This window comes from Cibotium barometz, chromosome 18 (assembly GCF_041138505.1).
Source record: "Cibotium barometz isolate CiBa-2024 chromosome 18, ASM4113850v1, whole genome shotgun sequence".
NCBI lineage: Eukaryota > Viridiplantae > Streptophyta > Polypodiopsida > Cyatheales > Cibotiaceae > Cibotium > Cibotium barometz.
The window spans coordinates 17165959-17183284 of NC_141063.1; positions in this window are offsets into that span (position 1 = coordinate 17165959).

Below are 17326 nucleotides of genomic sequence, written 5' to 3' on the forward strand. Positions count from 1 at the left end.
GTCCCCAAATATGTCTCCTTTCTTTTCTTTCTATTTTTGAGAGCAAAAATACAAGATAAAGAGCAAGAATCAGAAATCGATGCAGAGAAGAAGGAAGAAAACTTAAATGTCACCACAGTCTCAAAGCTAGAGAAAAGTGAGATTTTAGAAGAGGAAGAAATTGATGTTCAAGCTGAGGAGAAAGAAAGTGCAAATCTTGATGTTGCTGAATTTAGGGCCTGAAGAGCCCTCAGAGGAAGTAAGCATATTTGAATCCTCTGTTACTGTTCCAAGCCTTCCTTTCTTCTATATCAATGAGAAAGATTTTATTCCTTTGTCCTATCTTCAATGTCTCTTCAATATCAGGGAAGACTACTGTATTGCAGCAATTTCAGAAGCTTGTGAGGTGACCAAAGACTTTATTTGATACAGAAGGAGAGTCAAAGGAAGAGTTTTTGGCACTTGATTTGCAAACATCTGACCACTCATTTATCCCTGCTCCTGATGCACTTACCTTGTGCCTTAAAAGAGTGGATGAGGAGAAACCTTCCCTTAGAGATGAGGATTTTGAGAACAGGCTTATTGAGTTAGGTGTAGAGTCTTTTGGCAGAGATTTCAAGCTTCAGGTAGATTCTGATAAAGTGGAAAGGGTTGGATCATGCAACTTGATGAAAGACAAAGTAGTAAGTGAGGATGAGTTGCAGAAGGTAGTTTCCTTTTAATCTTTTGCAAAATGTTATTGTGATTGTAATTTTTTTAAAGTGAGGTTTTTGTCTTGCAGATTGAATTGCTTGATAAGGTTTTTGTCTTGCAGATTGAATTGCTTGATAAGGATGATTTTCTAGGAAGAGCTAAAGGCAGCAGAGTGAAAGCTACAGAGACTAGGTCAAGAAGGCCTTAATCTGCTCTCATGCACTACTTACCTACATTGGATAAGGCTGTGTTCTGTGCATTCCACATGAACTTCTCTGAAGATGCTGAGTTGCCAATATTTGCCTTGAAGGTGTTGTCAAGGTTCATGGGATACACTCCCCTTCAAATAAATGCTAACAAGGTCTTGCTTCTAGAGAGAGCTGCTGCTCTTAGAATCTTTGGATATGCTGCAGGTTTCAATGCCTCAAGAGCAGGATACTTTCTTTGCTACTCTAGCTATGCAGCTACAGCTGAGGAGTCAGATATCAATCTTCTTGGAGGTTATAAAAGGAGAAAATTTTTGAGATACAGAGGTGACATGCCAAATAGTCCCAAGAGAATCAAAAACTAATGTACACACAATATTTTGCAAGGACTGATTATAATTCAGCAAATATTTTGTAAGAGGTACAAATGTGTTAGTAAATCATTAGTCTCTATCTCTTGAGGTGTTTGTGTAGTTTCAGATTGCTGGTTCTTTGATCTCATCCTTTGTAATTGCCTCCTGTAGAACTAATTGAATAATTCTTTAAGTGCATTGCTTCTTCTTTGACCACCTCCTCTTCTGGTACATCTGAAAAAGGAAGTTCTCGCTTGATAGTGAGACTTTTCCATTCCTTGTGTGTTCCATGTTGCAAGGGGTCCTTCTGTAGCAAAATATGGTCCATGCAAGTAAAGAATATGCCACAAAGACAATTCTTTGTTAGTAAATTTAAGAAATTACATTTTAATTTTAACTGTTTTGATAAGTTTGAACACTCACCAAGTAATAAGTTATGTCTTTTTCTCCCCAGGCATCTATGATAGCTTTTATTAAAAGCTTTATTGCTTTTTTGAAATCATCTGCATAAGTATTTGAACCAACTTGTTGTCTTAGGACTTTGAAAAAATTGTCGAGTTTTTTCCAAACTTCCATACGTTTGTTGGCTACATCTGGTCTACTTTTGACATTTGTGGTGATGACACATAGATGTTACCAGCAGTTCCACATTGCATTGACTTGTTTGGTGTCATGGTTGCTCAAAAATCTTCTTACTTTTGCTCCTCCCATTGAAACATCTTGCAGAACATCACCTGTACCTCTAGAAAGAACAGGATCTTTTTTAAGATGCACTTCGCCACCATGGAAGCCCATTTGAGAGAGCAAGGCTTCGCATTTTTCTATGCACTCATCTGCAAGTTTATTCGGCTTAATAGAATATGCATAGTCCACATGAAGTCGGAGCAATTTGTCCAAGATTCTTATCTCTGCATGCAATGTACATATATGCACATTTTTTAAATGTATTGGTAGAATTGGATCCCAAATTTTAACAGAAGTTGGATAATCGACAACATTCACATTATTTCTGGATGGTGGTTTTCCAATCTCATTTTCTGCAAGCCATTCTCTTGTCCCTGTGCTTGCCATGCAATAAAGACATGGATTGTTGCATGACGAATGAAGATCAATACAAGGATGCAACAAAAAAGACACTTAGGGCTCTTGAAAAGAGTTCCAAGTTGTGGATGAGTGTGGGAGTGGGTTTGACAATAATCCCACATGGGAACTTTTGGAAGTTTTAGAGTTTTTGTATAAAAAGTGGCTCATTTGAGAGCTTAAGGACACATTGGGAAAACTCATGTTTGAGCTCTCTTGAGACTAGCTCTCCCTCTTCTTCCATAGAGGTGCAAGCTCTTCTCTCTCCCCATCTACATTGTTGTAAGTTCTATTCTTTTGTTAATTCAATGCAATGAGTTGATATTTGTCTCTCTTCTCATGTCAATTCTCTAGTGTGCATGTTTCTTATTGATAGCTTCAAGGGTTGTGTGCATGCTAGGGAAATGAGTATTTGAGAATGAAGAATGCTTTGATCTTGTGTAAGCAATAGCTAAGCTTTCTTCTTGTTTGGATGTATGGATGAGTGGAATGTGGAGTTGAGTGAGCAATAGCAAGATTGAGCTTGAGTGTGTGTTGAGTCTATGTCATTAGTAGTAGTTTTCTTAGCATTCTCTCCATCAAATGGATAAGCTTTTGTGCACCGGTACGGGTTAAATCCCTGGCTCCGAAAAGGATGCAAATCCCATTGGATTGAGCTAAGTGTGGATCATACTACTCTTGCTACAAGTGAGAGAGTTATTCCGTCTCTCCATTGGCACCGCTGCCAGGGAGAAGACTCAAATCCAGTTGAGAGTGTGTGGAATCCACCACTATTTCCTCTTTTGGTTGCAAAACCATTGAGTGATTAGGTTAAGTTCGGGTGTGTGATCTCGGTGTGAGTGGATATGGTTAGGATAAGAAAAAAAAACCATTGAAGGTTGAGGTTTCTCCCGCATTGTTTTTTATGTTTTATTGCTTTTCAAGTACCGTCAGTAAGCTTACATTCATTGTTTTTTTTTAATGTCATTTCATGCTTTCAAGCTTTTTTTGCTAAACATGTAATTAGTAGTAAAAATAAAAAAAGATGGAAAGCGTAGGAAGAGAAGCGTGGAGTTGCAAATGTGGGCTCGGTTGGCTGTAGGTGGAGGCGGAGCCAAGAAGTGAAAGAGAAAGAAGGTTGCCAAGGAGGCGGCTGCTGTTGAAGAGTGGCCGTGGAGGTAGGCAGCCAAGTGGAAGCAAGAAGGAAAGGCGTGGAGGTAACCGGTGTGAAGGAAAAAATAAAATAAAAATGAGAGGTGGCTGCGTGGCTGGAAACCGCCGGCCGCATGGATAAAGGTCTCGGCTGCATCCGTTGAAGGCGTCAGGCGAAAGGGGTGCTGCAGCTGAGTAGCAGCGGCGGGCGTCGAAGCTGTTGGTCGTCTGGCTAGCGAAGGGCGCAAGTAAGCAAAGAGGTGGAGTAGCGGACGAAGGCTGGCTATAGCAAGAAGAGGAGGCGAAAGGCGGGTGGAAACGTTGGTGTAGGCGGACTGAAGCGTAGGCGGACTGAAGCGTAGCAACTGCAGCCGACAGCAGAGGACGCGTTGGCCGGTGTTAAGGTGGTCGAGCGAAGCCGGTGTTGAGGGTGGCCGAGAGAAGGCGAAGACGGCCAGTTGAGGGTGAGAAGCGAAGGCGTTAAGGCGGTCAGGCTGAGGGAGAGTGACTGAGGCAGAGGCGACAGAGAAGCAGCTCGAAGCGGAGGAGTTGGGAGCGCCTGTTTTGGAGTAGGCGGGCGGTGCATTGAAGACGTTGGCGAGCGTGTGCGCGCCAGCGCGAAGTCCGGCGAGCGGTGAGCGGTGGATAAGGTAGGTGGAGTTTTTCTTTTTTTTATTTTTTTTATTTTTTTAATTAATTTTTCATGTTTATTTTGTATTTTTAAATAAAAAACAAAAAATAATATTTTTTTATTAAAAAAAAGAAAAACAATTAAATTTTTTTTAAAGGAAAAAAAGAGATAAGAAAAAGAAGAAAAAAAAAGAAAAAAAATTCTTTAAAAAGGAAAAAAAGAGATAAGAAAAAGAAGAAAAAAAAAAGAAAACAATTTTTAGTTTTGGTAGTTTGAATCCATTTTTTAAAATTTTCGCAAAATTTTTGCATAAGTAAAGTAGCATGCATTTTTTATTTTTATTTTTTGAGTGCATAATTAGTAGATTTATATTTTTTTTGTAATTAGGCACGAAATTTATTAGTTAAAAAAAACAAAAACAAAAACAAAACAAAACAAAAGGAGAAAAAACAAAAATAAAAAGAAAAAAATTCTATAAATTAAGTGTTTTTTTAGGAGTCTATTTTTTTACATATTTTGTAATTCTTCATTTAAATTTTTTGCATAATTAGTATTTTCTTGCATTTTTTAATTTTTGTAACTTTGTGCATAATTAGTATTTTTTTAGTGTGATTCATAATTTTTGTGTAAATTTAAAAAAATCGGTAGGAAATTTGGCAGATATTGCTGAAACCCTTTTTGAATCCCAATCCGATACCCTTTCCTCTAGAACAACTAGTTCATTGTCCATGGACAATCTAGGGCCGACAAATAGTCATCCCGTAGCCCCAAATAGGACACCCTCAAGATCCTTTAATCCATTTGAAGCCGACACCATGGGGTTAACACTCAATGTGAGACTCCAATATGTCTACACAAATGCTCAAGGAGCTGAGATCTTTAGGGATCCACAACAACGGTATCTTGTTAAGATCGCAGACATTTTCTCAGAACTTGATAGAGCACCTCTAGTCAATGACCAGGGTAACATGTACATGGGTGGAGATGGTGTTCGCTACGAAGTCACCTACCATCCAGAAAAGGTAGACAAATTAGGGGAGCTCTCTAGAACTAAGTTCTTAGACTTATCAAAACTTTCCAGAGCAAGGGAGTCTAGAGATGATTGACTCATTGAGCCGGACATGCCTGGACCATCCAATGCCCAGTCCTCAAAGCCATCCATAGATGATTTACTTCTTGTAGATCTAAATTTGGAAAGGGATAGGAAAGGCAAGAGTAAAATGGATCAGGGGGCTGAAAGCCAATGGGAGTTTGTACGACAAATTCCAGTGACAAAGGTCTTACAGGATAACCCACTTCAAGAGGTCTATAAGGACTCGTTGGAGGGATATTATGCAACAACTAGATTGCCACAGCTGGATCTTCCTCTAGCTCATGTGGTGGTAGTTGAGAAGCTTGCAGGACACATGAACAGAATAATTGATAAATGGGCCAATGAATACCGAACCTTAGATTGGAAAGAGATTCGGGAACTCACGTGGAAAGGACAACCATTATTTATGGAAGTGTTCTCAACAAATATAGCCAAACCGGGAGAGACAGCCTTTCTTGGAGAAACTGTTGCTCCTCCCCTACGAGAGTTCACTAGAGAGGGACCCTCAACATCCAAGTGGACCACAGCTAGTAGCCCAACTCTAGCACCAAGATATCATCCTACACCAAATGTGCGACCCACAGGTCACACCACAACAACATCTTTCTCACTATAACAATCGGAGGGTAGGGGAGCTAACTCGGCTTCCCATTAATGCACCTCCTGAAATGCGGGTGACAAGATCTTTGGAGGGGTTTGGTGAGGCTGGTAATAGGGTACCCACACCAATTTTGGAAACATGTGGACCATCTTTCCAAAGAGAGGAACAATTCCCACTGAGAGTGAGAGGCCATAGGCCCTATGATGAGTATTCAAGACAAGTAAGGCCATCAACTCTTCAGAAACTGGTAAAGAAGTATGAAGGGTCGGGAGATCCATACGACCATGTAGCAGCATTTAGGCAAGCAGTTCGAGCTGAGCAAGTGGCTGATAAGCATACTCAAATTGAAGGATTTGGACTCACTCTTGAGGGAAAAGCCCTGGCTTGGTTTCAGGCATTAGAGGCTTTCGACAAATCTTCTTTACGAGTTTTGGAAGAGAGATTCATTGCTGCTTTTTCCTTGATGGGAATTCAACATGACACGGTAGCACACATCTACTCTTTCAAGCAAGGCGAGAATGAGAGTGTTAGAGACTGTGTAAATAGAATGAAGCAGTACATTAATCGTTGCCCAGAGGATGAGAAGCCCGCCCAAAGTCGATTAATTTCTCTCTTCTTAAAAGGACTCAAAAATTCAACACTGCATACACATCTCTATGCGAAGAAGCATACAAATTTCAATGAGTGTTGCCATGATGCTATGGATTTCACCGATAACTTCAAGTTCCAAGATGGTTCTGGCCCAGAGGTGAAACCTAGAGATCAGTGGGGTGATGACCAAAGTTCAGGGTCTAGCGCGCTAGTAAATCCAGACCAGATAGCTAACCTAGTACTACGAAGATTGGGACAGACCTATCGTCCACCCATGCAGCCACAACAACAGTAGCAGAGAATGAGGAGTGTACTTCCTACAGGTCCTCATCTTTGTGGAGCATGTGGCGGTAACCATAAAACAGAGGATTGTAATACCTTTTCTCCTCTAGTCACAAACCAACCCACAAAAAAGTGGTGCCAAGCCTGTGCTTGGAACTTTACCCACACCACAGGAATGCACTCGCATTGCGAGAATGAGACAGGAACGTGAGCAGCCAAGGGGTGGAGTGGCTCCACAAATGTATCAACAGTATACTAATTTTGAACGTAAGCCACCGATGGCACAAGAGCAAGCATGACCTATTCTTGGTGCTCAACCTCCTGCTCCAGGGACTACTCCTGTGAGGGTTGTCGACTATGACAATTCAAATGTGTAGAGACTTAATAAACCCGGGCTATGTGGAGGAGGAATACGCATCATATTCATCCAAAGAAAATATCTTTGAAAGTCCCGCATACCCAAGCCCAGCACTGGGTGGTGGACGTTCAACCAGGGGAACAAAACTCTTTAATGTTGCTAGGCGGCTACCAACCTAGGACTCCAGGCCCCTCAGGTCAATGGCAGCCAAGGAAAGTAGAGGCCAAACCAATGGGCCCCTATTATGAGTGCGGAGAACCCCATTGGGCTCGTGATTGTCCACATCGCTCAAGGCAAGCATCTCGGTCAAATACAACAGTACAACAGTTTCCACCAATTGAAAGATATTGTCTAGGGTGTTGTGTAGAACACTTCCCAAAAGACTGTCTGCTAAAACCACATGAGGAAGGCTCCTCTCAACCAAAGGTTTCACTCAACCTTGTAGGCACAGTTCCATCGCCACCTTCATCTGAGAATGATGATGTTGTGCCACTTAGAGTCATGACTAGATCACAGACACGAAATGCAGAAATGCAAACTGATGAGACACCTCGAACTAGGGATGCAAAGACAAATCTAGTGGACAAGACCCTACAGTCCAGTAGAAAAAAGACCACTCGGCGGAAGAAGAACCGAAACAAACAAACTAAAAGTACATCCACTAGTTCTCAAGAAGCCTCTAAACAAAACATGGGGGATAAAACTTTTACATCCCAAGAAGTGCATGAGGAACATCAACCTCAACCTGGGCCTAGTGTTAAACAAAATGAGGCTAGTACGACTGAGGATAGTTCTGGGGGTTCTGTTTTTGTGGATAAAGTGAATGAGACTCTAGAGGCCATCATTGATGCTCATAGAAGTCGCATTGTAGCTTTATCTGAGCTACCCAAGAAGCTTCAAGAATACCCAAACCCTCGTGAGGAGAAGATCAATCTAGCTGTATATCAGCAACTCATTAGGGAAGCTCAGTCAATACTTGAGGGACCACCACCACCTATTCCTTGGGGCCCAACCTCTCTTAAGCCAACATTAGAAACTATACCAGAAGTGTCGTCAAGTCGGGAAATGAAAAGTGAACTCATTTCACAAGCTCATAGCGAAAGGTCTGCACCAATTGACACCCGATTGAAAGGAGGTAATCTGCCACCACCTAGCCTTGTCCTCCCATGCAATGATGAAGTTATTGATGCTAATGAGGACATGGCAAATGAGATATGGGCCGCAGTTCATGAGAACATGTCTTCTATTAGTTCGCCTCCATTCTCTGAGGTGGATTTTACCAGGGGCACGGAAAACAAATTTAGACACCCAAGCATCCAGGAGGAAGTTCAAACAATTGTTTCTCCTAGAAGTAAGCATACAATGAAAACCTTACCATCATATCTGGGAGAATATGAGAACTGTTCTCAAACCTTGAGGATACCCTCCATGCATAAAAGGTTGACAAAGGAGAAAGATATGAGTATGGTGCAAGCTATTTTGTCAGCACCAGTGGCTTGTACCTTACCTTTGCTTGATTTGATAAAAATTCGACTTGAGTTGTGGAATGATATTGCCACATGTTTGTCAGAGCAGGTATTGCTACAAAAGGTTCGCCATGAGTGTACTATACACCCTGAGACAAAGCATGTTATGCCAGTTCCTATCAACAAAGTAGGAAAATTTTGTGAGGACGATCAGGGAAATGTTACCCTCCCATTAGAAGTGCGAAAAGTATCTTCAACTGCAATACTTGATAGTGGTGCAGGAGTGGGTATTGTGACAAGGTCCATTTGGAAAAGTGGGGAAACCAGCTATTAGGAGTACCAGGATGCGCTTGCAGCTAGCAGATGGAAGCTTAGAACATCCCCTTGGGATGCTTGAAAACATATTGGTCACCACATGTGGGATTGAATATGAGCACACCTTTGCAGTAGTGGATTTTGGAAAACATCCAAACTATGAAGTGATATTGGGTAGACCATTTATGCGACAATTTCAAATGATTCAAGATTGGGGATACAATTATTTGTACCTCCGACATGATTCTGTCATCACAAGGGTCAACCTAAGGAATCACTCATATCGTGATGTAACAAGGTCTCCAATAGATGAGTTTGATTCTGCTTCATCTGAGGGCTCAAGAGTTACATTGTCTGATGGGCGAGAAGATCTATGGATGTGTGGAGCCTCATGTAGGGAGTTCAACACTGAGAGACTTAAGGGTAATCGAAGTGTATCAGACGAGGCATACATTCCACAACCCTTCCCTGAGCATTTAATTGATCCATTAGAATGGAGTCATGTCCTTGCAACATTATCGACATGTGCTTTACCGAAGCCAATTCAATTTTGTGACTCAGATGGATATGATATTATTCCTATACGAATGGTACAACCACGTGCCCTTCTAGATGATTTGTACTATAGAGATACATCCACAATAGTTCTGCATCTCGAAGAAGTCTCAGTAGAGGACTTAACACTCGAATCTGCTAATGATGCTGATAAGGAAGATGGATGGGACTCTGATTTTAATAATGATGTGACAATCCCTGAGGAAGAGTTAGGAAAGGCACGCCTACTCTTGAGAGGAAGGGAGGTTCAAGTAGAGATCCCTTGAAGCCGACCTAAACGTAAATGCTGTAAGAGCCATAAAAGAATCCGTAGTAGACAAGATGAGCGTGAACAACGTGAGAGACTACAGAAAGAAAAGGAGGAGTCTAAGAGTGAAAACTCTCGACCACCACCTCACTTCTCAGGAAAGAACGGATATCTATACTATGTCCAAGCACAAGATAGTATCAAAGACCAAGTCAAACGATCAGATGGATTCCAAGCAGGGGAAAAGCTAACAACTGTTAGCAAAAATCGTAAAAAAACGAAGAAACAAAAACCAAAACTCACGTCTAAAACCGATTCAAAAAAGAGTGTGGGAAATACAAAGACAACGGTTGAACAAAAAAATCCGATGCAAGATAGCAAAGGAGAGCTCAAAACCGCATGGTCTTCAATGAGTGAAGACTCAAGTGGACAAGAACAAGGTCTAAATGTTCCTCCCAATTTCACACAGTACACTCTTCAAGATCGGAAGATTGTTCTTCAACAGCCCATGCGTCAAAAACCAAGCGTGCCAGGGATTTCATACGATGGTCCAGAAGATGCAAAAAAGATTGATATTGCTAAGCCAGGAGAAGAGCCTCGCTATGTGTGGATTGCCACAGACTTGTCCTTAGATGAGGAGAAGTTATTAATACAAACAATAAAGGAGTATCGCGATGTTTTTGCTTGGAGTTATAAAGACCTCAAAGGAGTTGATCCAAGCATATGTCAGCATACAATTCCATTGCGAGAGGATGCAAAACCCTCCAAGCAACGTCCTTATACTTATAATGAAAACTTCGCACGGAAGATAAAGGAAGAAATAGACAAGCTCTTAGAGGCAGAATTTATCTATGAGATTGAACACACTGAATGGGTCTCCCCTATTGTAGTGGTGCCCAAGAAAAATGGAAAACTTCGAGTATGTGTAAACCTCAAGAAGGTAAATGCAGCTACTGTGCGTGATCATTACCCACTTCCAATCACGGATCATGTTCTGGAACGAGTTACAGGAAAAAAGGCATATAGTTTCTTGGATGGATTCTCTGGGTACAACCAAGTGTCAATTGATCCAAAGGATCAACACAAGACAGCCTTTGCTACTGAAGATGGCATCTTTGCCTATCGTGTTATGCCATTTGGTCTAACAAATGCACCAGCAACCTTTCAGCGGTTAATGAGTCATGTATTCAAGGAGTACCTTAGGCAATTTCTTGAGATTTTCATGGATGATTTATGTGTTCACTCACAAGAGCGTGATGATCATATAGAACACCTGAGACTTGTGTTTCAAAAGTGTCAACTTTATCGTATATGCTTGAATCCTGACAAGTGCAAATTCATGGTAAGACAAGGGAAAATTTTGGGCCATATTGTTTCTCGCAATGGGATTTCAACAGATATGGATAAAATTGATGTCATTGTCTCATTACCTCGGCCTATCAACCCTAAAGGGGTACAAACATTCATGGGACATTGTGGCTATTACCGTAGATTCATCTACATGTATATTGTCCTAGCCAGACCATTATATGCTCTTCTTGTAAAGTTTAATTGGACGGATGAGTGTGAGGAATCCTTTGAAAAGTTGAAGCAAGCATTAGTGACTGCACCCATTTTACGGGCACCAGATTGGAACCAAATCTTTCATGTCCATATTGATGCTTCCAACTTTGCAATTGGATGTATTTTGGCTCAATCGGGAGAACACAATAAGGATTTCCCAATCTCATATGCTAGTCGACAGTTGAACAATGCTGAGAGGAATTACACCACATGCAGTGAAAAAGTTTCGCCATTACCTTTTGGCAAACAAATTCATATTTTTTGTGGACCATCAAGCATTGCTATATTTGGTGATTAAACCTTATGCAACTGGAAGGATAGTAAGGTGGTTTATCATCCTTCTTGAGTTTGATTTTGAAGTTGCAGTTCGAAAAGGAACAACTCATCTAAGGGCAGATCATTTGTCTCGAATCACCTCTGGCAAAGCTCCTGTGGGTGTGGATGATGATATGTTAGATTCAACACTTTTCCTTGTAGAGACAGCTCCTAGATGGTCTGAATCCATTTTAGAAATTTTGACAAGTGGGCAAATACAACTAGCGGGTCCTAATGTGGACCTATGGCAACCATTCAAGCTAATCTCAGGGAGATTATATCGTCAGGGTAATGATGGAGTGTTGAGGCTTATACCTAACCCCGACCAATATGAGGAGATCTTGGAATGGGCACATGCAGGTATCGATGGAATCCATGCATCAGCTACTACTTGTGTGCGACGTATCTCTCAAGATGGGCAATGGTGGCCTACCATGCATGCAGATGCTGAAACATTTGTTCGTAACTGTGCTTCATGTAAAATTCAGAAACCAATTCATAATGTCACATTATTCCAAATTTCAACTACACCAAGTTGGAGTAAGTATATTGTGGACTACCTTCAGCATGGTCATACGGATCAAACAATTCCTAAACATCGAAAGCAGGCTATTAAAATTGAAGCGGCAAACTATATGCTAATAGAGGGCCAACTCTACAAGAGGGGCAAGGATGGCAACTTACGCATGTGTGTATGTGAAGCTGACTATCTGAAAATCTTAACTCATGCACATGCAGGTGTTGGTGGTGGACACTTTTCCGGCAATACCACAGCTAAGTTGATTAGGTGGTCTGGGCTTTGGTGGCCAACCTTACAAATGGATGCCGAAGAATATGTGAAACGTTGTGACGATTGTCAAAGGACCAAACCTCCCATCACAAAGGACAGTATGCCATTGCGGCCTATGTTAAGCACACGTGCTTTTGCAAAATGGGGTATTGATTTTGTCGGTCCCATTAAACCTCCAGCTCGTAACACGCATGCAGAATATATTATAGTCGCAACCGACTATTTGACCAAATGGGTAGAGGCAAAGGCAACAGTCAAAAATGATGCCAGAACCACAGCCCAGTTCTTGTATGAGTACGTGTTTACACGCTATGGATTACCAATTGAGATCGTTAGTGATCAAGGTGTGCACTTTGTAAATGAAGTCATAGAATTTTTGCTTCAAGAATTTATGGTAATTCACAAGCGTTCTGCACCCTATCATCCCCAGACCAATGGACAAGCCGAGAGTACTAATAAGATTCTCTGCACAGCACTCACAAAGATTGTTGAGGGACATAGGACTGATTGGGAGCAAAAGTTGCACTCAATTCTTTGGGCATATAGGACAGCCTATAAAACATCTGTGGGCACAACCCCATTTGAACTTGCTTTTGGGCTAGATGCAATTCTTCCCATTGAATTTCTTGTACCTACTCTACGAGTAGCTAAACAATTGGATTGGACTGGTCATGAGCTTTCACAACGCGTTGACGAATTGGAAAAGCTTGATGAGACCCGCTTATTGGCGATAATGGGGATGTATGCCGAGAAGAGGAGACAAAAGCGATGGTATGATAGAAATGTAACAACTGGCCGATTCAATAAAGGAGACCTGGTGCTCTTGTACACACTTAAGAAGCATAAGAGAAAGCTCAAAAAATGTGGCCTAGGACCGTTTGTGATTAATGAGCTTACTCCAAGTGGTGCACTGCGTTTAGAGACACTAGAAGGTGAGCAAATGCCTAACTTCATTAATGGAAGTCGTCTCAAGAAATACAATGAACCATTAACTGAAGCCATGCTTCAACAGATGCATGTTGCACAAACACGAAAAGAAGCACTTGACCTACTTAAACGTCAGGCTCAAGAGGAGGCTAAAGCTAGAGTTGCAAAAGCCAAGGAGCATCGCAAAGCTTCTATGTTGGCCATACAGTTGGCTACTGATGAGCCATATGTCGAACCATTCAATATTCAAGTGTGCCTTCATCTTCATGAGACTACCTACTTTGTCTCTGTCTTAATTGACTCTGGTGCAGATTATAATGTTCTCTCGTTTGACACCTGGATAGCCTTGGGTCAACCACCACTTGTGCAAATGCCTGTGGACCTACGAAGCTTCTCCGGGGAAGATAACCCTATAGAGGGAAAATGTGTCATTATGATGACTATTCAGGATCACCAGATGTCAGTGCCCTTTTATGTGGCATGTAAGTCCAAGGCAGTAGTAGAGGTTGTTCTCGGTAGATCGTGGTTAAGTGCTACCAATTGCTCATTAGATTGGAAGAATAGACAATACAAGTTGCAAATTGATTCTGATTGCATCTTGGGATCTGCTACTCCACGAGCTTTATCGTGTCAAAGGGGTAATGTTTCTACCTTACCCAACCCATAATCAAAATCTGCTCTTGAAGCTCCAAAACAAATGATGTGGGAGTACTCAAGTGAGGGCCATGGCTGGCATGTTCCAACTACTCTAGTTACTGCTCAAAGAAGGCCAGGTAAGAAGGAATTATCAATGTGGCTACCCAAAGATGCGTACAAACTTGTACCATCTAGTCCAGTTGCTAAGCCTCCTAAGAAGCACATCATTTCCAAGCCTAAACCTCGGATTGTTAATCGATGGGTCCCAAAACATGTTCTTAAAGCACAAGGCTATTATGAGGGTGCAACAGCAATTTGGCTTCCAAAATGCCATGCTTTGGCAGGGGTAAAAGAGTGTTTCAGAAAGATTCCAAAAGCCACCCTTGATTTTCCATATCAATGGGTGCAAAAGAAATCAACACAAACTCTTCAAGAAAGGAAAGGTGGCTGTGATAGCACCTACAAAACTACTTGTGTTGATCTTCCTAAAACATGTATTGAAACACCGGTTGTCCCGATTTCTCCTTGTTACACAATTCAACCATCAACTTGTGTACCTACGATAAGTCCAAATGAGGTGCACTATCATTATGTTAGGGAGAGATCCTCTGGATGGGAAATTAACTTTGCTTATGTGCCAACACAGAAAACTTGGCAAATTTGTTCACGAAGGCTCTCCCCCATGAGAGACCTTTGAAGCTTTTCACAAAGCTTTAAACTTACTTTCCTTTGGAGACTAGTCTCGACTCCCTACCACTGTCCAAAGAGCTTAGCACATCTATGTACTTCTAGTGTAAGCTCACCCCTTGTTTACATCATCACTCTCCAAGGAGAGATTTATAGCCATATTTAGTAGTGATGTTGTTAATCCCTTTTTGGATTAACAAGTATGCTCCTCTAATTGAGGACATTAAGAAGTGTCATGAAAAGGCACTATAAAAGTTATACATTATGAGATTTTGGCCACCCAAGGCCTTAGTTAAGCAAGTTTTAGGTGCCCAAGTGTGAATAAGGGCCAAATGTATATAAGGCCTAAGGCCTTAGTTAAGCAAGTTTTAGGTGCCCAAGTGTGAATAAGACCACTCCACCACATACATATACAACAAACACAACTAATTTCTCACGATTTTTTTACTTCCACACAAATCTTATCCATTCATTTCCTACACAATGCATTACTAGAATGCAAAGGCAATCATGAATCTTATGCAATGGGAGCTGAAACTCCAAGAGGAAAGAAGAAACAAAGGTGTTTCCCCTCGTAGTAGCAGTGCCAAAAATGTTATGAGATACCACACCTCCAAGAAAAGGTGATAGGGAGTCGAGACTAGTCTCCAAAGGAAAGTAAGTTTAAAGCTTTGTGAAAAGCTTCAAAGGTCTCTCATGGGGGAGAGCCTTCGTGAACAAATTTGCCAAGTTTTCTGTGTTGGCACATAAGCAAAGTTAATTTCCCATCCAGAGGATCTCTCCCTAACATAATGATAGTTCTCTCCCATTGGAACCATTCCAAAATTGGGGCCTAGACTATTTGGGTCTGGTGAATCCACCAGCAAAGTATACTCAGAACAGATACATCCTTGGGCTACAAATTATTGTACTAAGTGGGTTGAAGCTTGGGCTTTAAAAGATAATAAGAAAGATAGTGTGGCTAAAGTTTTGTATACCAATATAATGACGTGGAACTGGTTAGTGATCAAGGATCTCAATTTTTAAATGATGTGGTTGAGGAGTTAACCACCAGGGACTTGATATTACATAAGAAATCAACTCCGTATCATCCCCAGGCAAATGGGAAAGCAGAGAGTTCAAATAAGATCTTGATTCGTATTTTGAAGAAGACAGTTGAGAACAAGGATGATTGGGATAAGAAGCTGGATCCAGCCTTGTGGGCTTTTAGAACTGCTTTCAAAGTCACAACAGTGATGATGACTCCATTCCGGTTGGTGTACGGGTGGAAGCAGTGGTGCTAATGGAGTTTGTGGTACCTAGTTTGAGGGTATAGTTCAGCACAAGCTTTCACCAAAGATGTCTATTCGACATAGGTAGGAGCAACTATTGCAGCTTAAAGAAGAGATAATTCTTAGTACTTATGTGAGAGAGGTGGTACATCGGAGAAGGAGTGCTTGGGTGAACATGCACATTAATTTTGAGGTGTTTAAGAAAGGTGATTGGGTCATGGTGTACAATTCTAGGTGGGGAAGTTCCCTGGGAAGCTCAAACTCTGTTATTCAGCCCTTTTCAGACTGCCTAGGATCTAGGTCAATGTACCTCTTTAAGCTCAAGGCAATTTCATGAAAACTCTAGTTAATGGTTTCAGACAAAAAACATTTATGGGTCATGAAGTAGGTGTGAATGGGGTTGGTGTTACAAAAGATTTTAGTCTTAATCACTTGTGTGGAAGTTACTTCAAAACATCATGAGATACTTCGCTCGCCTGAGGTGAAAGGTGAAAGTTTGTCCTGCATGATGCAGCCTTAATCGCTAGAGCATTGCAACTATTTGTGTTCTCTGTTGCATGAAATGGCGCATCCAAAGGTGTCTACCCAGAAGAAACTTCCTAGGAGGGAGGTCAAGAGCACAATACCTATAGAGTGGCAGAGCCAGGAGTGTGATGTGTCACCGGTTACTTCTGACGGAGAGGTGGAGGTGCCCGAGACTAAATCATCGCCAATAACGAGCAAGGGTAAGGGCAAATTTTCTCTTCCTGCTACACCATTTCAAGACTCAGAATTAGAGCTTAATTTGTTGATGGAGGAGAATGAGGTTTGGCTAAGGAAAATAGGGTTGGGAAGTTTGCCAGTTTATCCTGGCTCGCTTGGAAAGGGAATATTTATGATTCGTTTCAGCTTGATTTGCTGAGAAAGAATGGGGGTTAAGTGATTCCTGGAGTCATTATTTGAGTTTAGTTGATATGAGGGTGTTTCAGGTTCCCTTGGGAACAGTTGAGCTAGTCTACAAGTGTCTAGATGAAGACATGGTTAAAGAGTTTGGGGAGCCAGTGATATTTTTCTCTTAAGAATTTATCAGAGTGTCAAAAATTGCAGATGCACTGGTATTTGGAAAGAGTGTTATTACTTATGAAGACTAATTATATTGGTAGACAAAATTATGGGGTTTTGTTTTATGCTGAGCAAGGAGGTGAAACAAATTGGGCCGGAGTTATTCATTCTCATTTGATGTTGGAGGTTGGGCAAAAGGATAAGCACAAAACAATTGGGAAATCAAGATGTTCAGTGATGCTTGCAGCTTTGTTTAATAAAAACAAGTCATTTATGCACGAAGGTGTGGATTTGTCTACTTTGGAAAAAGAATGGAAGCAGCAAACAGGTTCGGTGGATAAGAAATGCAGGGTAGAAGATAATGTGGATTTGTCTGCTTCTTCAAAAAAAGAATGGAAGTAGCAAACATGTTCGGTGGATAAGAAACGCAGGGTAGAAGATAATGTGGATGAGGTTTTGCCTTTTGTTTATACTGATGCACAAAAGAGGCATAGATCAAATTATCAAGATGTGTA